The sequence below is a fragment of the Nyctibius grandis genome, chromosome 13 (genome assembly GCF_013368605.1).
Source record: "Nyctibius grandis isolate bNycGra1 chromosome 13, bNycGra1.pri, whole genome shotgun sequence".
In the NCBI taxonomy this organism is placed as follows: domain Eukaryota; kingdom Metazoa; phylum Chordata; class Aves; order Nyctibiiformes; family Nyctibiidae; genus Nyctibius; species Nyctibius grandis.
Window position 1 is genome coordinate 4,365,689 of NC_090670.1, and position 25,363 is coordinate 4,391,051.

Here is a 25,363-nt window from a genome sequence, read left to right on the forward strand (position 1 = left end):
CCAGCTGATTAATGCTAATTGTCAGCTGCAACAGTTGAGGTACCACAGGAGGGCTGGGGAATTTTTTTGTTGTTTTTGTTTACTTCATAAACCAGTGCAGACTTCTTACCTCCTGCCTCTCACTTTGAATCCACTTCTCATTAAAACATGACAAAAAGGCCTGGTAGCAGGTGATTTTGAGATTCAGTATTTTAGAGAACAAACAATTGGATTGTGGGTGGCTGAGGTTTTGGGGTGTGGCTGGAGGGTGGTGGTTTTTTTTTAAAAGAAAAACAAAAAAAGAAAAAAATGCACCTTCTCTGGAGGTCTTGCAGCAACTGACTCTTTTATTTTAAAGTACAATTTGGAGGTAAAAATAAAAATAAGAAGTTAAAGCTACAATCTGAACTACAGCTGAAAGTTTCCTCTGTAGTGTTTGACTACATAATCACCTTGGCATTTTGCTCCTTAAGCTGAAGATAATCAGTGCACAGTACAAGTTCTATTCAGCAATTCCTCCTGTTCTGGCAACCGGAATAGTGGTATCATTATTAATGGCAGAAATCATAATCTGCTACCCCAGCAACAACTGTGATGACACAGATCAAAGATGAACATTAACTGACAAGGAACTGGAAATAAAAGAAGGTCTACTTTAGATACAACTCAGTGAGCACTAAACAGAATGCAGTACAGAAGGGAAAATAATGTATAAGAAGGCAGATCATATCTGTTTTCCAAAGATTCTTCACACATTAATCCTGAAGCTATAAGGGTAAATTACAACCTACTGTTTTGAATCATCTGCTCAAAATACATATTTAATTTTATTCTTTTCTTTCTCTTCACTGAGAAGGAACCATGCTCTGCACTTTGCTCATATAAGCAAAGAATTATCTCATACGATCTGAATCCTCAGCTCCTTTGAAAAGACGATATCTCTGTACTACATAAACACGGAGTAGCTAGTACTCTGTGCTCTAACTTCCCAATGATGCGAAATAAATAATAAAGCTATACAAGGCACTACGGAATACCTCAGAGATTCTAATCTACACCAGCACTCCATGACTCCCCTATCCCCTATGTATTTGGTAGCTACTGTGCATGGTCCATGCTTCAGTGTAAAAGGATACACAGCACATTTAGCTGCAGACACTTCGGATTATTTTCCCATCGCTACAGCAAGCACACAGTTAACATTCCTCTGTTCCCTGTGCAGCTTCTACAAGGGGCAAAACTTCACCTGCACATTCACTGGAAAGTTTACAGACATGATAGAAGCAGCAGGATTTTGACAACTTAAGCATATAAGCAATACTTCAGTTTTGTTTCAACTTCTGTTCTCTCCCAGTATGTATCAATTTAGCAACACTATGTTTTGGGGTTTTTTTGGGTGTTTTTTTTGTTAAATCTTTGTAAGGCAGACAAAAAAAAAAAAACAAACAAAGTTTCACAAAAGACATCCATTAATGATTATGATTACAACAGTCCGAAAGTTAAAGAAATGGCCTGTTTTTTCTTGATATAGTAGCTTGATCATTCAAATTTATGATTAGTTCTGCAGACTGTGTAGTTTTAAGTATTTATCAACATATTCATTATATATTTCGCATTGATTCTACACCTTTCATCTTTGTAACAGACCTTTGCAACTGTGATATGGAGGAAGCAAAACGACTTCAAAGCTTTGCAGCATTAAATGCCATAAGCACTAGTTTATGGCTCTCCAGTCGTGAACACACAAGTATCAGTAGGGCAGAGAACAACTCCTCACGTGCTACCTGGGGACAACTGCAAGTTTAACTTGGTTAAATTGCAAGTTAAAAACCTCATGAAGGGCACATGGACTAAGGAAAAATTTTTTCCTCAGCATGAAATGGGTTAGTTAAGCATAGAGATGAAAATTCCTACCATGATACTGACAGCTGTATTCAACAATGTTTTCTCACATGAGCTATTTCACCACAGCCTCACAGTACTATTCATCGTGGTGTTCACTGACACAAGAAAGGTATGAAGAGAGGCAGCATTTTTGTAACATTCAATCACATAGGGTCCATAAGGCACCTTAAGTGGGTAGATTCAAAAAGGAAAGAATATTTTTGATTCCTAGTTTCAATATATGTATTTGTTTACTTCTAATATAGTAGATTACATATGTAAAGCACAATACCAGTAAAAGCACCGTATGAGGAGTTTGTAAAGGCTTGATACCACGTATATGGAGACAGAGCGGGGAAAGGCACATTTTGAAGTGCTCAATTTTAACTCCCGTAAAACTCCAGAGGAATAAGTACAGGTAACAGTATTAGGGCCCTTACACATTTGCAATACCTAGCACTTCTAACCTATCTGTTTTACCAATTTTCCTTCTGAGGCGAGCTATGCAGATTCGTAGAGATGAAGGTTCTTATTTGTCCTTCTTTCCCGACACTCCTAAAAATCTATTATTTAATACCACTACAGTTTTTATTGCAACAAAAATGATCAGCACTTACAAGTGTGAGTATGTTCTCAACTCCCTTTTATTGCCAGGACCTACAAGTGTTACCATATTCTCTTCTTTTTTGAATACTTTTCAATATGTACAGAATCGGTGCTACTCACTAAGGTAACAGGAATGAGAGACTGCTGTTCTCTGAGACTTAAAGAGACAGGACTGCTGTTGTGGAGCAAGATGTTAGCACTATAGTACATCACTTTTAGTCTAGCTACGTTGTATCACCCAGTACAAGGAGCCTGCTAAGATAATGAGACAATGTAAGTGACTAAAATATCTTATTTAGCAAAGGGAGAGAGACACATGGATGCTGCACTACTCTCTGGCTGCGGTTTCAGCACCTGCAGAAGATACACCTTTCAAACTTCATGTTCACTGGCAACCCTGACCCACAATAATGCCAAAGTTACTTCTGAAAAACATGAACTGATAAGCTGTAGATCACCTTTGCTCAGTCTTCCATCATAATCCTTTCCCTATGTGTGGTTTAACCAGAACAGATGATCAGGCCACACTGTACTTACTGACTCTACTTACTACCTAATTGGTAAGGTAAGGTAATGGGGAAATCGGTCTAAGTGGAATACAAGAACAACTGATAGCACAGGAAACAACACTGCAAGAGAACAGCATAACCTGATCAGCAATTTCAGATGCCCTTAGAAGCTGGAGAAAGCTATACAACAGAACACAAAGCTGGAACAGAAAGTTGTGTCCGCTACAAATTATAGATTGAAACTTAATTTCTGGCACTGCTAACCAGTTTAGGAATTGCCTATTACTTACTGCAGCTTTCTCTATTTTGTGTGCAAAACAGTGGAATTCAGTTCAGAAAACATCCTAGAGAAGGAAAACTAAACACCTTGCCTAGCATAACATCTGTTACCGCATTACTGGTCAGTGGTGGGAGGGATTTCTACCCACAGTAGTCTGCAGTCAGAATTCAGCCTGCCAAAAAAGTTAGTAATTTCTTTGAGCAGAGAGTGCCCCGCAGCAATAGAGAAGTCCTTCATGTTCAAGTGCAATCCTAATTCTGAGGCTAAGGAAATAAGTACCTAGCAAGGAACAAGATGACTAGCAAGTTCTCCATATTACTAGTAATAAGATTTGGAATTATCTGTGAATTAGGAATGAAACAATTTAATAGAACAATGAATTTTCAGAATGCAAATTTTCTAGATCCTGCTTTAGGCTTTTTAGAACATTTTAGAGTGTTTTGCTATTTTTTGCTCTCACATCATTAGCACTGGTAACAAGAAATTTAACAAGAACTTATAGTATTATAGTCTATCAAAGTCTTTGATGTTCATTACAGACTTAAATGAAGTAGTACATAATCTCATTTGGAAAGAAGAAGAGATATCATTTCCACTTGAAAAACAGAAAACAGAATAAGCCAAAAAAAATTTAAGGCTATGTTATTCTAAAGTGTATATAAATATAAAATAACAAGTGGTGTAAACACTAATGTCTTTGGCTTGAATCATATTAAAATTTGGTACTGAAAAATCACAACACCCTAAATCAGCAATTAACAAATTTTAGCCTATGCAGCCTTCCGAAGTATAATAAAGGATGGCTGTAAGCAAGCCTTTGTCAGCTATCAGAATGAATTTGGGGTAGACAGAACTCTAATATATTTATTTCTTATTTTGGGACACAGCCACAGGTACATTATTTTCTATTTTTATTCTTATAATTTGCTACCTGAATTTAAAATAGATATATATAAAAAATAATTAACTTCCATATTCTAACAGGATAGCAGAATTTCATTAGATGTACCTAAAGTATCTATTAGATCAATATATTTGCAGCTTAAGACATGCTCATAAAGAGCAGACTCCTAATTTTCTTGCAGAAAGTATCAGAAGTAACAAGCGGATATTACATACAATTTTAACAAAGCACAAAACCTCTCCGATAAAACCCCAGTCCTTCCAGTCCTGAACACTGACTAGAAATTCCTGTGGAGAAGCAGTCAGATGCAACTGTACCAAAACATCGATCCAATAACTGCAGTCACACAGAATGTTAGGGATTGGAAGGGGCCTCGAAAGATCATCTAGTCAAATGGTTCCTCTAGTTCAGCCTCTGAATTGCAATCATGTGGTTACCCTTGGGTTCCAAGCCTGTTTGTGGGGTTTTTTAAATGTATGCTATTAGGTCTTCAGGCTTAATTAAGCAGAATGCAAAACACAGAGGATGGGAAACTCACAGGATATAAACATCAATGATTCACTAATTTAAGCTGAGGACCTCACTCCAAAAACATGAATCATTGCTACTAAGCTTAAACAGAATTTCCTCCTGAGAACACCAAAAATAAACTGCAAGTTCAAGTCCTTTCACTTTCAAAGTCAATTAAATTAATTTTGCAAATACATCCTGCATGGTAAAAATGAGTAAAAATAAATAATTACATTAAATTAAACATTTCAGTTATCCCTCTGTTTCTAATTAAAAAGTTTGTGCCTTAGAACTGGTTTGGACCTCGAGATTTTTCTCAAGAGTGGAGTGGGGAAGAGGTTTTTTTTTCATATTTCTAGATTACTTTTTAAGGAATTTAAAAAAGGCACGAGACTTGATACGGCAAGTCATGAGTGTCCCACCCACTCTATCTTCTTTGTTTTAGAAATAATTAATCACCAGATGCTTCTTCCACCCACAACATGCATGTGGATGAAATGAGCCTCTACGTAACAAAACAGATCACTTAATGTTAAAAATTTTTGAGACTCATTTGAGAGGATAAAAGATGTTTCTGAAAAATAAAATATATTTTTGCTTCCTTTCTAATAAAATGTAAAAATAATTCTTAACTATTTTACCCAAACAATTACATAGATTTTTATTTGGCTCAAATGTCAGCTTGAGGCCTCTTGACAAACTAACAACTTGCACAAAAATGAGACCTCTGAAGAACTGGAAGCGTTGTATTCATTATGCTTCAGAAAACCAACAATATAATTCAAAGTTTTTTGGTTTCCATGAGATAAAGTGTTTTATCAATGCTATGAGAAGCCAATATTAAAGACAGAACATGAGGCAGAGATACTACAAGTCATAGCCTAGTTAAGTTTGTACAAAGACATTCAGGTATGAAGGGGATTCTGCCCCTTTACCCCGCTCTCATGAGACCCCACCTGGAGTACGGCGTTCAGCTCTGGGGCCCTCGACATAAGAAGGACATGGAGCTGTTGAAGCAAATCCAGAGGAGGGCCACAAAGATGATCAGAGGGCTGGAGCACCTCTCCTATGAAGACAGGCTGAGAGTTGGGGCTCTTCAGCCTGGAGAAGAGAAGGCTCTGGGGAGACCTCATAGCAGCCTTTCAATACCTGAAGGGGGCCTACAGGAAAGCGGGAGAGGGGCTTTTTACAAGGGCAAGTAGTGACAGGACGAGGGGGAATGGTTTTAAATTGAAAGAGGGGAGATTTAGATTAGATCTTAGGAAGAAATTCTTTACTGTGAGGGTGGTGAGACACTGGAACAGGTTGCCCAGAGAGGTTGTGGCTGCCCCCTCCCTGGCAGTGTTTAAGGCCAGGTTGGATGAGGCTTTGAACAACCTGGTCTAGTGGAAAGGTGTCCCTGCCTGTGGCAGGGGGGTTGGAACTAGATGGGCTTTAAGGTCCCTTCCAACCCAAACCATCCTATGATTCTGTCTTAACATGACAAAGTAATTCTTGCAGGAAGAAACTTATTGGCAGAGGATGCCAGCTGAGACTGATACATACCTGCTGCTGTGCAAATGTACTTTTGGGATTCTCAATAAATAGATGGTAGGTAGATGGCAAGGATGCTCAGAATACTACAGACCAGCAACACGCAAGATGGACATGGGTTTGTAGCCATCTCCCATTGTCTTTCTTCCTGCTATTCCTGTCCTCAAGTTTTATAATGAAAGTTTTTTATCTCTCTAATATAGAGAGTCCTTCAGTGGCAAAGGAAATGGCTTTTTTTCCTTTACAGATATAAACTGGCACACACCTGTATTTGGCAAACAAGCCATGCAAGGCTCTTAAACACCCTGCCAATGGCCAACTGACTACACTGATCACTCCCCAGGTGGTAGTCAAAAGTTACTGCCAGATGCAATCAGACTTAGTAATCAATATTAGAGATGAGAAGCAAACAGATTTGTGCTTTCTTTTACTAGTTTTGTTTCCTAGATTAAGGTTTACATAAAAGACCTTCCTTTGAATCCTGCATTAAGCAGCTAATTGTACCAATAATGAGAGGGCTTACACAGTCAATGAGTTAGAAGTAACCAAAATTCAAGAACATAATCACTTTTTATCCCCCTCAAAAGGAAGTATCAAACACTGTCAAACAGTACAAAATGTGTTCCTGAGTTCCAAAATTAACAGAGAAGTTACAAATATAAATATTCAAGACCAGTGTAGATATTCTACTGATTTTTATTAAAACAAGCAGTGTATACACACAGTACTGCAGAAAAACAAAACACACATCACACAAGTTTGGAATTCACAGGTCAATGCTTTGCTATGACCCACAAAACGATCAGGCAGTTAGCACATCTAATGAATGGCATACCAGGTAGCCCTTACATAGAGATTGCTGCAATTAATCAGTAAAAACGTCTGATAGTCTTACACAACAGTAGGGATTTTTATTTTAATATTAAAAACATCCCCAAAACTACGAGTTTCCCCTTAAACTTAAAAGCAAAACTCAAATGTTATCAATGTTTTTACCACCAACTATGATAGCATATGCAGTCCTACCCTCTGGGCCACTCTTTCCTTATCTTCTCATTGTAGTTGATAACAAACACAGTGTATAGTTGGACTCTGATTTTGTGTAAACTCGTTAAGATGTAGCCAGCGGGTGAGTCAGTCACAGTGCTTTTAATTCCTTGCACTGTTTTAAACCATGAAAAGCTGCTTCTCAACTATCAATGAAAAAATAGGTCATACTGGGGGAAAATAAGCAAAACCCTTAAAGTACTGAAAAGAAACACCAGTAACCAACCAGAATTTAAGGATGACCAAGAAAATAATTCAAGTGTCATGAAGAATGATTCCTCCTGTATGTTAATCAGGAGGATCGTAGAGAAGAAATCCTTGTCTGCCTATGCAACAAGTGGGCAGTAAGATGTTGCAACTATTGTTTGCCTGTGGTATCCTAGGTAGAAAATGAAGTTTGTAAAAAAAAAAAAAAACACACACCACACATGTCCTGGGTGATTTGAAGGTCCCACTTCCTCCACACACACTCAGTTGACAAATGTGACAGAGACCTAATGAAAACTTTAAGAAAAAATGAGGCAGGGTGGAATGTGCATTTGGAAAGTTACAAGCAGTAGAGCAGATCTACCTGAAGCCCTTCAAAATACCATGAGAACATGGGACAAAAATATAAAGCACTTCAGAATGAGAGTTTCAGAGCTAGGAAGGGGAAAACAGAAGGAATTAAGTTTGAAAAGCTGATCATAATTCCCAAAATGCCTTCAGAAAATTACTGCAGTGAAGCATATGTATAGTTCATTATTTATGTATACTGTTAGAAGTACGTGTAAATATATATACTGAAGAATACTGTCAATACTGAAGAAAGATGAGAAGTATGCAGAAAGCCATGTGTGTCTATTGGTGCAATGCATGCTTAGAAAAGAAAAACTAAGCTCCCTCTCTGGATATGGCATGGAAAAATCTTTAAAAACAAACAACATGAAAAGACTTTGTATTGACATAGGAACTATGCAACTATACTGTGAACATCACTTATCAGGAAAGAACAAAAAGGTTTATACTATGAGTCTGCCAATAAACCAAAAACATGGGAGCAGTGACTGAACTCCGGACAGATTCCAAGGGACTGAGTCCTCCCACATTAGTCTGATTGGTGCCAACTGAAAACAGTTTACTGAGGAAAAAAAAATGTTTTCAGCAGCGTAAGGGTACAGTAGGATGACATTCATTTTTCCCCTTAGTTTCCTCAGTATATCTTACTTATTCTGTAAAGCAAAGAGTTATGCCTACAGTTTACCGGGAGCAGCTGCTCTTGTTCTTCAGAGAGGGAAGAAATTGTCTCTCCTAGAGAAAAAACAAGTACACCCACCTATGAAACTCCCTGGAAAGCAAAATACAGGGCAGGGAAAGATCCATTAAGTATGAAAGTTGTGGTATAGATGCAGATTGGCAGACCCAAGGATAGGGACCTTGATGGCACAAGGAGTAAACCAGAAGCCTTACTCATCACAGTGAGGAAATGAAGTAAAAAATGAAGAGAAGATACTATGTCTAGTTTATTTCTTCGGAAGAAACCATTGAAAGTTCCTGGACGACAAAGCAAAACCGGAAGACAAGGCTGCTAGAACCTGCAAGAACCCAGGCTGATTGCTCTCTCATCAGTTTTGCCTAGAGCATCCCTAAAGTATCCAAGTTCTTGCTATTTAGGCAGTTCCTATTATTGGAAAAATTATGAAAGAAAACGATGCTTAAGACACTGGAAGACTTTGATACCACCTGGCAAATTCATATCCATCAAATAAAGGTTACAGGTTCCAACTTTAGTCTGGCAAGGTCCTGTTACACTTCAAATGTGCGCTTATAAGCTTTCACACCTTGAGAGTCAATCCAAAATGTGAACTTGTGCTGGTTTTCTAAGTATATTTAGAATTGGCTAGAAAGTACATTCTTGTCAGACTGCTATGCCTTGATTTCCATCAATGTAAAGATTCTGATGTCCTCAAAATATCAAGGCAGTTTTCAAAATAACAGCTACTGGAATCTGGACAGTAAAAGGTCTTGTAAATGGGCTTTACCTCCTTCCATTCAGGTCTAGCTGTAAACCACGCAATGAGACAAATATGCAAGAGTCAACTGGAACTTTTCCTGCTTTCACTATTATATTTGTTGTAAAGTGAGTTTTTACACACTTCTTTCTGACTAGCAAGTATCTATGCTACTTGTCCATCACTAGCTGCTGCCATCTGGTAGCTATGTAAACTACAGCATAGATTTTTATTCTTAAAATGGCAGCTAACCTACAAGCTTTCTTTTAGATTGATGCTGCAAGAATTAGAGTTGATTTACAGTTGTTTTGCCCTTCTACAATGTCTTGTCAATTTTGTTGGAGGGTGGGATGGGGTTTTTTTTGTGGTTTTTTTTTTTCAGGGGGGGAGGGGTGTTGTATGTGTTTTGCTTTGTTGGGTTTTGTGGTATTTTTTTTTTTTTTAAAAGAAAATTTGAAAGATTTGTTCCTATTTTGAGATGTGATTCAGCAGCATTGTGTGAAGCTTTTCAACAAGTGAGTTAGAATTCTTCCATCCATTTTTAACAAAAGGAAGAAGCTGTGTGGGAAGGCATGTGGAAAGTGTGGGAGTTCGGAGAACGTTCATTATGTAACTCACCAGGGAACAGAAATTCAAGAAGCCGGGGAGAAGCCAGCAGAGTGAGCAGTCAAGTCAGCAGTATGTAAGAGTAAGCTACTGCATCTTCAGAGGCTTTAAGATATACCGTCCTTCCTCTCCTGCTTAACAAAGCTGTTACTTCCTTAGATTCAAAGCCAAAAGGGATCCTTAAAAATCCTTAAGCCACCACCTGAAGGGATCATACTGGTCAAACATGAGAAGTACAATATTATCTTGAGTATCCTTCATTAATCTTTGAAAGCACTGTATGCCTCTCCAAGCTGTCTGCTCACCTTGAGCTCATTTTAGCCAGATACGCATCTGCTGTAATTCCAAGAAATACAAAATTCTGGAAACTGGTTCAATACAGATACTAGTTTTATAATCAGAACTGTCTTAATTATAGCAAAGCACAGTAAAGCTGGAATGTGTAAGGAATCCTCATTAACTCAGAAGCTGTGCGAAGTGAAAACTGAAATGTTACTTAACTTCACATACAGTGAAGGAAGTTTGTTTCTACAGGAATATTTACAGTGAACCCAGCAATATTCCTGGATTAACAGACTGAAAAGCATTAGTGATTGATCTGGATGAATCCAGGACACTACGGCTGCTCAGCTATCAAGTATTCCACACTTGTGCACATCAAAGACTTATGATAAAAAGAACAAGCCAAATGCAACATAATTTTCTCTTGAACCACAATGTGCAGTGAAAACAGTGCATTTTACAGCTGGAGTAATATACTTTCTCAAAATTAAATAGTCTTGATTGCCACAGAAGAAATTAACTTCCAGAAAACTGGCAGAATAAATCACAGAACAACAACAGAATTTTCTCAGTAATTATGGCTTGTGATCCTGGAGGTCTTGCACCCCCTAAAATATTTCAGTTATCACAAGCATGTTTGCATGTCCCTTCTATGACTTGATGGGGAGCGGGGGAAGAAAAGAAAAAAAATCATTTTTTCTCCATACTGAAGATGAAAAACACATTTACAAAGAAGCAGGATGAAATGTAAAAACACAATACTATATCAGTGCCTGTTTTCTGGAGCATCTGGTGCTAGAAATGCCCTTGACAAAATTTTATTCCTTGCTAATGTTTAGCTCAACCCTAAGAAAACCCCACAGAAGTATTACAATGCTGTCTCTAGCCATCTTTATAAGTAATTGTTTTCTGCTAATTTCAGCACATTCCTGCAGAAAAGCACCAGCATCTTTTGCATACACAGAAAATTCCTGAAGCCATGCTGTTTCTGTGTTTGGGCTGCTAGAATTGGACAGGTAAAATTAGATGCATCTCTTAAGGTACTGCTAATATGTTATCATCAAAATTGCACAAAGGGGAAATTTAAAGATTGGCAGCACAGGCTCAAGTGTGACAGTTCACATTCAGTGGGAACACAAGAAGTTGGGACTTGGAAGTTTCCTTCTTAAGATATTTCCTATTTTAGGTAAAATGGTGGAACCATCCTGTCTGTGCATTTAGACTTAAAACAGCAAAAATGGACTTCAGTGAATAACTACCATTTCTTGGGAGTGTTTATCCCAACATCTTTCTCTTATTTTCTTCTGCTTGTACTTCTTCACTTCTTGGATTAGTTATGGCCTGCTGTCTTGTTCATTCATATTCCAGCCCTCAATTGCACTCCCACACACCCCTTTCCCTCAGTTCTTCCTTGTGTCCTTCTGTGGCTTCTCCTCCCTACTGAACATATATACACATCTTCTCACTTCCCCACACACACTAGGTCACACACAGCAAAAAGGGAGCTGCCTTTTCCTACATTTTTCAAAAGTTGATTAACATGCTGCATCATTCATGTTTCTCCGACAGCTTCCAAAGAGTCACAAAACACATTACAGGAATAATCATCTTTTAGTATTTCAGCCACTGCCTTTCACAGTTACTACTGTTCTTACAGCTCTTAACAGATGTACATTAGCACTAGGACTGTTTATTTGCCCTCTGGCAAATTGTAAAGACTCAGCTGTAGCAGACCATGGTTTGATTTTGGTGTGATGCAGTGCTCTGTGGTTGAAGACACTGAAGTGTCAGCTAAGTTCTTCCCAACAGGGTTTCTGCCTTCTGCAGATCTTTATATAGAAACCATTCCATTAGCAGTGCAAATGCAATCTCAATGGACAACGATTACAGCAAAGACCACCACTGTACAAGAAAACAATGATCCAACACATAATTGCTAAGTAAATTGCACACAATTATTTCGTTAACTGTAGAAAAAGTTACTGGTGAAAACTTTTCTTTGTATTCTGCTGGCTCTAAAGAAATGTTTTACTCAGGTCTGTAAACTACGTTGCATAATAATGTTTTAGTGTTTTCTAAAGAACTATTTCCCAAACAAAAAAGGAAGCAAAAAAAACCCAAATAAACCCAACCCAACACACCCCAAAATCTGTTTAGCAGATCTGTATTAGCACAATCAATGCTAATAACATGAAAAAGAAAAATCCTCCAATAACCACATATCTAGCATTTTCCTTTCTCTCCCTCCCAGCACCACACAAAGCCAGAACTGGAAGGTAGTCCTTTTTAGTTGATAGCAAATTGCATCCAGTATCTGATTTTCTGTTTGAGTTGCAAACAGTAAATAAAAATCGTAACATTTAATAAAACGTATTCTGGCTCATTTTGCCAAAACAAGCAATAGTTACAAGCAGCAAAGTAATCCAAAACAGAACAATTCACTTTCAGCACTTAAAAGCAGAGAAAAGGCAGAAGTAAATTCAGATGAATGCTGGAACAGAAAATGAGCAGAACAGCTCTGTTTCCTTCCAGGAGACCAAACTCCAGAGTTAGAACAGTCTTAGCAACTGTGAGCTAAATCTGGCTTTTCTTTCTTTGCCTGCTTAATTACAAAGATTTCAATCAACATTTCTCACACAGGCAATCATGCTCTGAAATATGGTGAACTGACCTCATAATGTCAGGCTCTGGGGTGTGCTGATGGGAAGGTCCTGTCTGTAACAGAAAATCACTGTTTCTCTTTGTGTTAAAATAGGTACATATTCATGGAATAAAAAACACAGGTATGATTTTCTGATTATTCGGACACTCATCTGGTAAGCAGGGGATTGTGGTTGCCAATAAATGTTTCTTTATGCCAAGCAGAAAAGATTTAACAGGAAAGAATAAGAGAGAGAACACCATCTAGCACAAAGGTCACAAAAGTGTCATGAACATAAGAGATCAACAGCTCAAAATTGTTTGGGCAGAGAAGAAATGGTACAATTCTCATGTTTTAAAGGATTGCCCTAACTCATGAGTGATAAGAGAAATAATCCCCACAGTCCAACATCAGTGATTCTAGTCATTTCCCTAGAGAAGAGCTAACTGTGCATACTGTTTGTACAGAAAAACAATGGGAAGGCAGGGACAGAGTCCTACACACTGTGATTCAGAGTACCTCGATTAGAATATTGCTGCTTTTGCAGGTCTATTGACTTCTAAGATACAGCTAAATAATTCAGATGCACTTATCAAAGTATGGAGCAGCTCAACTTTTCTGACAGTTATTTCAAAATCAGTAGAAGCTGCTGTTCTTGAAGTAGTAATCACATCTTTTAATTTTCAGGTGGGGGTCACAACTTGCAAGTCATCATTCATCATTAAGGAAGCCAAGGTTTTCTGAGTAATTAAAAATCTTTTCATAACCAACCAGTCAGAATATAATACAGAAATGCATAGGGCATACAGCAGGAGAGTGCTCTCACCTGTACTGTAAATGTATGAAAGAGTTTCCTAGTAAAAATTACCAACATATAAATGTCCACATGAATCCAATGATTCAAGAATATTTTGTGGAGATAAACTCTTCAATGATGTAGCTGACAAACAAATGAGCACTTTATTTGTGTTTACAGAGCTTATGTCCATCTACTCAAATGCTGAGCAAGTTTTTCCATTTTTTACATACAAATACAGAGAGGAATTGCACATTTGACTACATGCATCTGTAAAGTATACATGACTACACATGCATCAGGCACTGTGCTGCTAGATGACTTTCTATATTCACCTTTTCAGAGCAGGCTCTTCTTTTAAGTTCTGGAAATAGAAATGAGCACAGAAGTGTTACCAGTGAAACTTATGTCTAGTATGTGCCACCTTGTCCTGGTTTGGCCTAAACCAGGCCGATTTTTCCTTTCAGTGATTTTTACTTTCAGCTAAGTCTCCTCTAAATAACTGCACTTTCTGAAACTAACTGCATGTTTTTGCAGACAGTGTCTGCTTCCAGGACTGATAACGCTCGAAGTTTGTAGTTATCGCTGAGGCACCGGTAGGGATGTTGTGCAGTAAGGCTCTTGCTGTACTTTTTTCTTAGAGAAACCAAGGTCACCGCTGAATTCCTCACTGCTTACAAGTGAAAAGCCGAAGGGGGGTCGCAGCTGCAGGGGGGAGCAGACAGGGCAGGTGACCCAAAATTGACCAACGAGGGTATTCCATCCCATACACGTCATTCTCGGTATAAAGCGGGGGGATCACGAGGGTCTCGCTTCTCTTGCTCGCTCTTGCTTTTTCTGCTATGGCCGGTGTCCAAGGAGGACTCCGACTGTTTTCCTGCTGCCCCCGATCCCGATCTGTGCATCCCTGAATCCAGCTCTCGACCATCGCTAGGCCCAGCCTGGGCCTTCCCGGAGCCTGCCCTGCAGTGCCGGTGGTGACGTTGCCGACATCGGGGGAGCTCGATCTTGGTTTTGTATATATATTTGTATATATTTGATTATTCCAATATTATTATTATACTCTTTTTCATTATTATAGGTTTATTAAAACTGTTTTAACTTTCCAACCCGTAAGTCTCTCTCCCTTTTCCCTTTCCCTTTCCCTTCGGGTGGGGGGGGAGGGTTAACAGAGAGCGTCTGCTGCAGGTTTAATTGCCAGCCCAGCTTTAAACCGTGACACACCTGTAACACCTTACTCAGAAAAGCAATTCCCCTCTTTTTCCTCCAGTCTAGGATCTGACCTGCAAATCTAGTAAATAGCAAAAGACTAACCTTTCCTACAGCTAGAATAAATTCAGCTTCTGCCAGAACCACATGGTTGAGTTTGAGAACAAAGCCCAAATTTAACATTCATGTCATTATGGGAAACAGAAATCTGTACACAAACAAAAAAATATAAAGGTACATGTGTCTAAGATGAAAGCAAAAAGCTTGTATTGACAGAGACACCAGGTACATAATTTCTTTTGACATCAATAGAGTTAAATGTCTTAATGCTAGAGTACTATTAACCACAACAGTAAAGCTCAGCTCTCAAATACAAGGAAGCACATACTGGTCTTAAGCAAGTACATGCACAGAATACACCATACTGCACAATCTCTTAGTTTTAGATTGTTTGGATAAAATTCTGTTCTTCAGAATGAAAAAAAAAAAAAACACTTCTGTCGCACCTCAGTACCAAACTGCTTTTCAGTTAACTGAATTTTCACTTTCCCAAAAGAGCAATACAGATAATTGCCTTCTGCTGTTATTAATTTATAAGGATTTGTTCTCAAGTATTTTGGTTCGTAGACACATTTTGTGGCTTGCCACTGAACTGAAATTCTAGAGTCATCTGGTCTAGTCAAATGTTGGGCAAAAATGAATTCACAGCAAAATAATGACTGCTTCAACTTCTGCCTGCAACTATTTACATTTCACAGTATTTTTCTCAAAATACCTTCTAGAGTGCTTCATCATTCTTATTTGTCTGCATTCAGAGACATTCTACTAAGTTCACTAAAGAAATGTTTGCCCAGTGAAAGACCGTGCTCCTGAACTGCTTGTACTGATGTACATAAAAACATTTCCTCCAAGGCAGGATTAGACTTGGCCAGAAACAGGGTTCAGCCCATAAAGCAAATTGAGCACAGACAGCTTACTTGTGGATGAAATAGCAAAACAATGTACCTGATGAAAACAACAGTATTTTGATTTTTCTGGATTTTCTTTATTTCTAGACATCACCCACCACCCTCCCTATTCTGCCTTCTATAGTATTTTCCTTCCAGAGATGTGGAAACTGTTTACCAGGAATGAATACTTTTATCCTTTTTGTGTGTGTGTGTGCACGTGTGTTTGTGTTTTAAGAAAAAGTCTACACAAGTGCACAGGAAGGCACAGAAAAACTGACACAAATAGCTTAAGGTCATGCAACAGATGAGTAGCAAAGGCAAGAAAAGAACCCAGGTTGCCTGACTCATCTTTGCACGTATCAGAATAGCACTTCCACAGAATCTGATACAGTAGTATCCCAGCACCTGGTATCATTACTGTAATTCAGAAAATTCGCTTTATTCTTATTTTATAGGCAAAGAACTGAACCACTCAAAAACAGTAAAACTTAGAACCAGTGGCACACAGGCAGCAAAACCAGTCATTAAGAATAGTTTCTAGGAAGTCTTGAAACCATTAATAGGGTAATTCACAACACCTCATTTTAAGTCAGCTAGGTACAGTGCCTGAAGAAGATTTTCATCAGTAAATATCAAAGCAGCTATGTTTATCCTTTTGCACCTACTCAGAAGCAACTGGTTCTTGTGTTGTTGTCTTGTCGGTGTTTATAACACTGTTAACATGTATCCCCTGCTGGGATCAATAAACAAGGTAATCCTCCTTCTTGATCTGTGAAACATACACCTATCATAACAGGCTCAGCAGCTACCATAGCAGTGACTGCTCCCACAGAAAATGAGAGGTTATCCTTTTCCAGGTAAACTTAGCCAAAATATCAAAGACTTGTATTAAACCTTCAGATTAAGACCATTCATACTCATATTTCTAATCCACTTAAAAGAAGTCCTAATCACAACGTGATTAGGATCAAAAGCTGATCAAGTGACCGAACGGCACACAACTCCTGATGACAGCCAGAAGACCCACATTCCTGCTTTCCATATGTTATAGAAATAAGTTAAAAAAAAACCCCAAGACACATAGTGCTTCCATCCCTCTATGTAAGAAAACTATCCTGTAGTCCTTAAAAAAAATGCCCTTCACACAAAGTGGAAATACACTGCAATTCAACAAGAATTCATCTGCTGCTGTAGATTTCATCCAGCCTATTTGACATAGTCTAAGCAGTAGTAAAGTTCTTAAATCACAGTTTTCCTTTACCTACCAGTGGAAAAAAAAAAAAAGAAAGAAAAAATATTACAAAATAAATGTTACAGATTTCCTCATCTATTTTTTAAGGCTAAATACTGTACTAGTTTCAGTGACACTTATTCAAAGTGTAAGTCATATTCCATATTAAGGATAAATTTAACAGAAGCTCTGCCAATGAGGAAAGTAACTTTGTACAGACCTTCACAAGACAATCAATCATCGTACCAGAAAAGCACAATGTCCCTTCTTGAGCATTTAATACATTAAATGTGCGAACTGCTGAAAATAGCAGTTTGAATCTACTAGCTGCTTGTTATGTACTTACAAACTTCATTATCATCAGACTCCAGTCTCAGTGACAGAACGAAACCTGTCAGAATTGTTAACACTCTGAAACCGAGGTTAATCTTAAAACCTCGGACAAGTACAATCCTCATTTTCATAGGAATCAGCCACAAAAGCATCTTTAATGAGTGATGCAACTACTTAAGAGTAAGCAGCAGTTTATTAGTTTCACAGAACAGCTGTGCTAAGAACAGCAGCCTCCCAGGAAAGGCAGAATATTTTTTCCTGTTACTTTCTCAGTCCTCTGGTGATAAAGCTGGAAAATCATGTGTTTGGGCCTTTCACATGCAACCCAGAATTAACAGAAATATGACTGCTTGGTGGCAGTAAAAAAAAAAAGAAACCCACACCCAAAAATTTAAGAGAGATGTACACAACATGAGAAGGATAAGAAAAGCATACAATTACACAGCAGGAAAATTTAGCCTAACTCTGAGGTTCTCCTGAACAGAGGACATCTGAAAGGACATCCACATATGGAACACAGTAAAGTAGCAGGCAGTAAACAAGAAGAAAGTAGAATTTGTGGAGAAGTCACTCAAAGAAAGATGTCTCAGTTTCTTTCACTAAAATATTTTTATAGAAGATTGTTGTTATATATTTGCTATGAGAGCCTAAATGTTTATCTAACCAAATGTAAATCAGGATTCTTTGATTCAAGCGCAAAAGAACTTTCTACTCCAAAAGTCAGTCTACAGGGGCACTCCTCAGTGAGCTTTTAACTGTAGCTATTATTCACCTCTGAGCTGTTCCAGGAGGTCACTAGCAAACAGGGGGTTTAACGTTTCTGCACAAATATTACAACATAGGCACAACATTTGTTTTGAAGCTCTCAAAGTGAGAAACCTTTTCTGTGTTAAATTGTTGTCTAGCTAGTATTCCAACAGTTGGCACCAAACAATTAACGGAAAATGTCAACACCTCTAATTTCTTGCAATGTGTATCACGGCTTTAATTATGCTGCTGATTCTTCTCACCTTCTTTGAGAAGATGAAAGGAGGGAAAAAAAAATTCAAAGGAAGAAAGCAAATGCCAAGTCATTTATTTGAGACCAGGATTTCACAGTCAGCACAGATTCACAAAACTTTAGCCACAATACTCACAAGTTAGTTTATTAAGCTGTTGTAGGGTTTCTTCTGTCTGTTTTACCTTCCACAGGTAACCAACCATCTTCATTCTTTTAGGTGCTAAAATATACCATATCAATGTATCTACTAATAAATCACAAAGTTAACAGCTCTTCTCAAAGACAATAATTAGAAAGAAATGCAGAATAATGAACAGAAAAGTGAATAGAAAAAAATACATAATGTAATGACAATGATATGTCTCAAACAGCAATTTTTCATCAATATCTATTTTTCATGCAGTAATTATAATGTTAATCTGTTCTTCTGTGACAAAAAGGCACCTCCAAGTTATAAATGACAACTAATATCTGTAATATTAATTTTAAATAAATAATTAATGCAATAATTTATATACTAATAATGTAATTAGACCAAGGTTATGATCTCTGAATAGTAGATCAGTACTCAGTTCATGTTGGTATCTACTTTCTACTGACACAATGTTTCTGGAGGCTTAATTAAAGCCTGCAGCATGTTTCAGCCTTTATTCATTATATAAATATTCTACTCTCTCTCTAGACTATTCTTCCTCTCTACCCAAAAGAACTATATTTAACTTTATGGCTGCACAATTCATTCAGAGTTGTGCAGGACGAAAAAACCTGCTGTGTCCTATGAACAGCAAACAATTTTTTCAAGAAGTCTTCTTGTGTAGTATGTCCTAAAAGACTTTTTCCCCTCACATCAAGCCTACTGCAAAATTATGCAAGGCACAGATAATCTGTCTAAAATCAGACAAGTACCAACAGACACTGTAGAAACAAGCACAATGTACAGCTACAGGTACTACCCTTCCTGGATGACCTCTCGCAGCACTCGAGATCACCTGCACCAAGATGCCAGTTTACCCTTTGTGCGTTGGTAGGACAGTAATCGCGGTTTACAACACAGCAAGGCGCTGGTTTTCTGCACTCTAAACTCGTGACGTTTCCCAACAGTCACATACATCTCTGTACAAAAAAAATCTATGTAGTTCCCAACTGGCCAAATGACCTCTCCTTGTAAAACAAGTTAGGGGGAAGAAGAAAGTTCTTACTTTTTCTCCTTGTGAAATACATCTTAGTTTCCAAATTGCAGGGCAGCAAGGAAAGGACATGAGTAAAAACTAGAACTGAGCCTCTAAATTACCTTTTCTTAGAAAAACACTTTAGATCTTTCCCTACTCAATGCCATTACCTAGTAGTTGTCCTACAGACAAACCACATATCTGCTTAACTAATTCAGATTAAGTTTAGACACAAGCAGCATTGTACGGAAATGTTTTCTCAGTGTGCCATAATGGCTGCACTGCTATTCCATTCCCAGACTAGTTTGCGTATCACATAGCACTGCTATTCATCAGGACCCATCGATGCAACTCAGACTGCAATGAGTATAAATAAGAGGGAAAAACACTGCACTGTTTTCCATCCTTATCTGTGTATCATCCATCTGCTTACTGGATAACTCTTGGCTGATTATTCTCCTCCTGGTTCCCATCAACAGGAACCAGATAATGCATCTGCTTTTCACCCCATGGGCTGACTGGGGAAAAAAGTATTCTTGATTGGCGGAGAGTATGCCACTGCACTCTAATAATACAGTTATTTAGATTAATCTGAAAACATGCTTTCTATTACATAGCTCCAATTTCCTACAAGAAATGTCTTAAGTGTATTAGTAGTATGATGTTCAAGACTGCTTGGCACAGATTTTGTCTTCTTTCTACAACTCTATTATAAGAATTTATGACGGACATTTAGAATATATTTCATCTTTACAAACACTGAAATCTAAATAGTAAAGCCAGAAAGATATTCACATTTGTTGCATCTCATCTAGTATTAAAGGGCATTTTCATGGTAGTGGCTCAACCAAGTCTAATAGAAAACTGTTTCTGTTGGGACACCCATAGTAAGGGAACTACTGAATCACTTCAAGTTGTTGTTCTTGCAAACTCCATTCTTTTTTCCAGACATGCTATGTCTTCTTGCAAATATAACTTTTCTTGACTAGCAGCCTCTTGTGACCACTTCAGGCAAACATCTGGGTGTTTCTTTAACCATCTTCTCAACACTACCACTGTCTCAGTCTAAAACCACTTGCCAAAAAAACTGGCAATGACACAGTTGCAACTACACCTAGAAAATCTGGAAACCCTAAAAACTGCACAGTTAACACTATATTCTGTTATATTTCATTATATTTTGCTACATTTACAAATCAGAAAGATGGTATTAAATAGATGAAGAGAAAGAATATAAAGAATATATTTTACTGAGTTAGTATGATAAAAAGTTTGGAGAGTGCAATTCATTCAGAAATATTGTACACCAAAGAAACCCCTGATGTTAGCAATGATTTTTTTAAAACACATTATGATACATCAGGGCTTCTGAAAGGTGCGTGATAGTTTGTCATTGGTAATTAAGCTGTCCATTTTTCCTCAGGACAGGTAGTACACATAGGAAGCAAGCTTTGAGGATTGTTCTGGCACACCAGCAAAGGGAAAGTGATGGAGCTGGTCAATCCATCAATGCCAATTACTGACTTTGTACCCTGCCAGATCACTACAAGATATTAACCCCCTGCCTGTGATTGGAGATCAGCTCTGTACCACCACGTCATGGAAAACAGAAATAGAGAAAGAAAATTGCAGTAAGCTAGACTGGAAAGGATAATCATTGTGGACTCGATGATAGAGATTTATTGAGTCAATGGGTAATACTGAGTGTACAGCAAAAACCTGAGACCTCTGAAATCCTGCCTCTGAATAGACTGTGATGAAATGCATCTGAAAGGAGTAATGACAGAACATCCCGATCGGCACATCACATTTGAGTGTGAAATCCGAAGCCACCTTAAATAGTGCTCTGATCAGGCCACAGTTATCTTCACTGATATGGAAGCTACTCATGGTGATGGGGTAATCCTCACATCAGCAAGGGAATATTATGTGATAAACTGTAATACAGCCAAGCATACTTACCCTGACATTGCTCTATACCTCAAAATTCCTAAACTAATTCCACAAACTCGAATCCATCACTTCCATTGACTAAGAGACTGTCTATATCAAAAAGAAAAATCAGAGCTACTTCATGTACTTTTCAGTAAACCTACGTTAATGTTTGGGAGCCAGAAGACATCCTATTATGCTATGATTCTAGACTAGAGTTCTATTCTAGAGTTTCAGACCCTCCCTGTAAGATAAATCATCTTTATAGAAATCAGAGTGTGAATGAGAAAATGGACCAAAACAACTCATCCATGCAGGACTCATTCAACTGTCCTCAATGCCTTTAAGATCCACATCTATTTTGTAAGCAGAGAGATTAAATGCCAAGAGCCTTCCACTGCCATTCACTGAATTCAATTCCACTGAACCACTTTCAGCTCAGCAGAACTGAACTTCCACTAGCAGAGCTTCCATGAGTAGATCTGAACTTGTACTTCTAAGACAAAATTGAGAGCTGCATCTTACACAGATGATAACTGCTGCTGTAGTCTACAGCACTTGTCACTCAGGCCCTTTGCTAACTCAGACCATTTTCAGATAATCCTACTCATCTGTACTTTACAACACTGCCTTTTAAACTATTTAGTTTGTCATGTTCTCAGCTTATCCCATCACTATACAGGACTCCAGGTACTGACTACACAAATCCATAACAAAAAGCTTAACTTCCCCATTACTTACCTTTTATTTTCTAAAAGTTAGCAAGCAAGCAGCAAAGAAAAAAAACCTCACACAACAAAAAAGCCCCATGTAACACTTTGTAATTTCCCAATGCAAACAATGTGCCATGGTCTATACGGCCGTCTCTTTCCTGCGATGTACCAAGTTCACAGAAATATATGCTGCTGGAAACTGTAAATGCCATTGTTCAAATAGGATACTCTAAACACAGGGACAGGATCTCAGCAGCTTACTGAGAAAGAGAAATATACTGCCCTATTCAACAAAATTGAGACAACTCATATTAATCACTTGTCCTCCGTTAGCAGAAGCTTTTAAAAGGCAAGTGAAAAGAAGACAAATGCAAGACTGTGGTGTCTCTTATGGCAAAGAAATACACTCCTGAACAGGTGACTTCAGCTCAGTAAAACATTGAGCTATCACACACGTGTCTTAGAATTCAAGTCTGCTAGAACTAAAATCATGGTAAGACTGGAAAAATGGCAAAACATTCAGCTACTCATTGAAGAAAACCAGGCTTCTAGTCAGTGTTTTTGACCACAGTCACCTCTATTTGAAGAGGCAATAACTGTCTTTCACACTAGGATTGGTTTTGATAAGCTGTTAATGCTTTTAATTCTTTTTTGTTTGGTTTCCCCTGCATGAAAGGTCCATTCTACAAGTCACGGCTTTACGTTTATGTCTCCACTACAGCCAGAAAAACTATGCATGCAAACCAACCTCTCTTTTCAGAGAGGACAAAATAATGAAAGGGACCTGCCATACATTCCAGGAGCCTCCCTACACTTTCATTACTCAGCAACACAACTGTAGGGCACAACAGAGACTGCATCTGCCCAGCAGCAGACACCAATTCCAGAACTGCACAGAAAGCTCCGAACCCACAGGGATCAAATACTACACTGGCTGATGGTAGATCTTAGTCAAAACTGCTGATTTTGCTTACCATCCATTACATTCTTGTCATTACAAAAATGCTTTTCCATCTTTCTTAGTTTGAGCCAACAAACCGGGTCCATCACAAAGAAAAAAGATTCCATCCGGCAGCTACTTTTCTTCCCTCTTTCAGTATCATTTAATTTTTAATGTCAGAGTATATTTGTCTTTTACTGTGCAAGCACAATGTAACCCCTCATCTCCCTTCAGAATCCTATCTCCAATTTTCTCAAGGCAAATAAAAGTGACTTATATTTTGCAATACTGTTGTTCTGCTGCTTTTATTCTTGTTTTCCACTGTTATTAACAAATGCATCAGCGTTTGGTCAGTGAAGAAGTCTGCTGCACAAGGAACAACTCCAACTCTTTATTTTTAAAGGGCTGGTGGAAACAAGCATCTGTGTCTTAGGCACAGGCAGGGAGTTTTGAAATCTAAATACTATTTTTAGAATACTAAGAATACATACTAAGTTATCCTCAGCAAACAGCCAAGGAGCAAACTGAAATACCCTAAAGTAAACTACTTATACAACTGCAGAAAATGCACGTGGCCTTAGCAGCAGGACCTATTGCCATTCTGCTGTGCAAAGGTTGACACGGGGAAGAAGCAGTTCAGGGTGTGGGGACACATACACCTTCTACAGTTGTAGCGACAATTAGAAGCTCCTGAAAGACTCCCACACGACTGAAGTTTTCCAAAAGCTGGTAAAAGGAGTGTAGCATGAAGTAATACATAGGGAAAAAAAAAAAAGAAAAATATTCTGATATGCAATTACCCGTTCATTCTCTCTTCTGCTGAATAGCCCAGGATTTAAGCACGAATTGATTCTGAAGGGCCTAAACCCAGATACTTATATAGTGTGTCAGGGTTAAGGTTTAATCTTTCATTTATTAAACATCAGCTTCCTCACCTCTAGAATTGAAGCCATTGAAGTACTTTCCACTATGTAAGGAGCTATGAAGATACAGGCATAAAGCAGTAACAGTACCTAGAAGAACACACTGAGCTCTATAAAAGTTTGAGTTTTACTTTCTCTCTGTCCCTGGTGTTATTATCTTAAATCACCCTGAATTCAAAATTAATTTGGAATCAAAATATTTATATACAGTATTTAAAATAGCCATTGCAGCTGCAAATATAAAGAATCTAGATGGAAAAAAGGAAAGGAAATCCATGTTCACCCTACTAATGTTTAAAGGCTATCTCTCCCCCTGTCCAGCTGCCTTGCAATGGATTGTTCTCTCAGTCAAACTTCCTCAAGGATGCTGGTAACAGAGGAAACTACTCGTTGACTATTGGTCTCATGCTGGTATTTAGCCTCACATGGAGGTTATCACCCATCTTGGGATGCATCCCCAAGCAACCAGAATCCAACAAGTCTGTGTCCCGGCATGCCAGAGGAATACTACAGGCTTTACACTATTAAGGGCACTGCTTGAACTTTTATCAAAAATGCAACTCGGACATCTTGTAGTACGGATTATAAACTCCTTAACTAAAAGCTCTTGGTGATCAGTTGTGTAGATTTTAGTATGAACCTCATACTTTTACTACAAAATAATATTTTAAATAAATTTAAATGTAAATTTGTTCACTACATAAACATGATTATGTTTATAAATACTGAGATCACTACCTCCTCTTTACTGAGGTCACGATGTCATTTATTAATGACTCTAGTCAACACTACAGTATCTCTGAGGCCAATGGTAACATGCTCTCTCACAGAAATTGCAAGCAGAAGTCAGTCCTGCTAAACCATTCTGCAGATACATACATCAGGTTACCCCCCTCAAGATAATGTATTCACAAACACTTTCATTTGTCATGATACAGTAATCTTACATCAAATTCCTGCAGCATGAAACTCCTATTAGGCACTTAAGAATTCATCCTTTTATTTTACACCGCCAGATTAAAGAGGAATAGTATATTTACATCCTGACTTTGACTGAAAAATACAGTACTTCAATCACTTGACAGCACATACAGTAAAGGAGTTGTTCTTCTATTACAACATTTTTGTATACAAGGGACTAACATTAATAGGGTCTTCATCCCTCTCTCCTGTTCTGAAAGCAGAGCCCACAGTACTGGTACACAGCCCAAATATCTGAAAATGCCTACAAAAGGAAACCCTAGCAGAAGTCCTAACCTTCACTTGCTTTACTACTTTAATCTATTTTAATAGCCATGCTATTGTTATGCTACAAAAGGAGCATAGAGATTTTCAAGAGTCTATTAACAGGTATGTATTACTTCCACAAAAAAACCCCCTAAGATTTGTAAAACT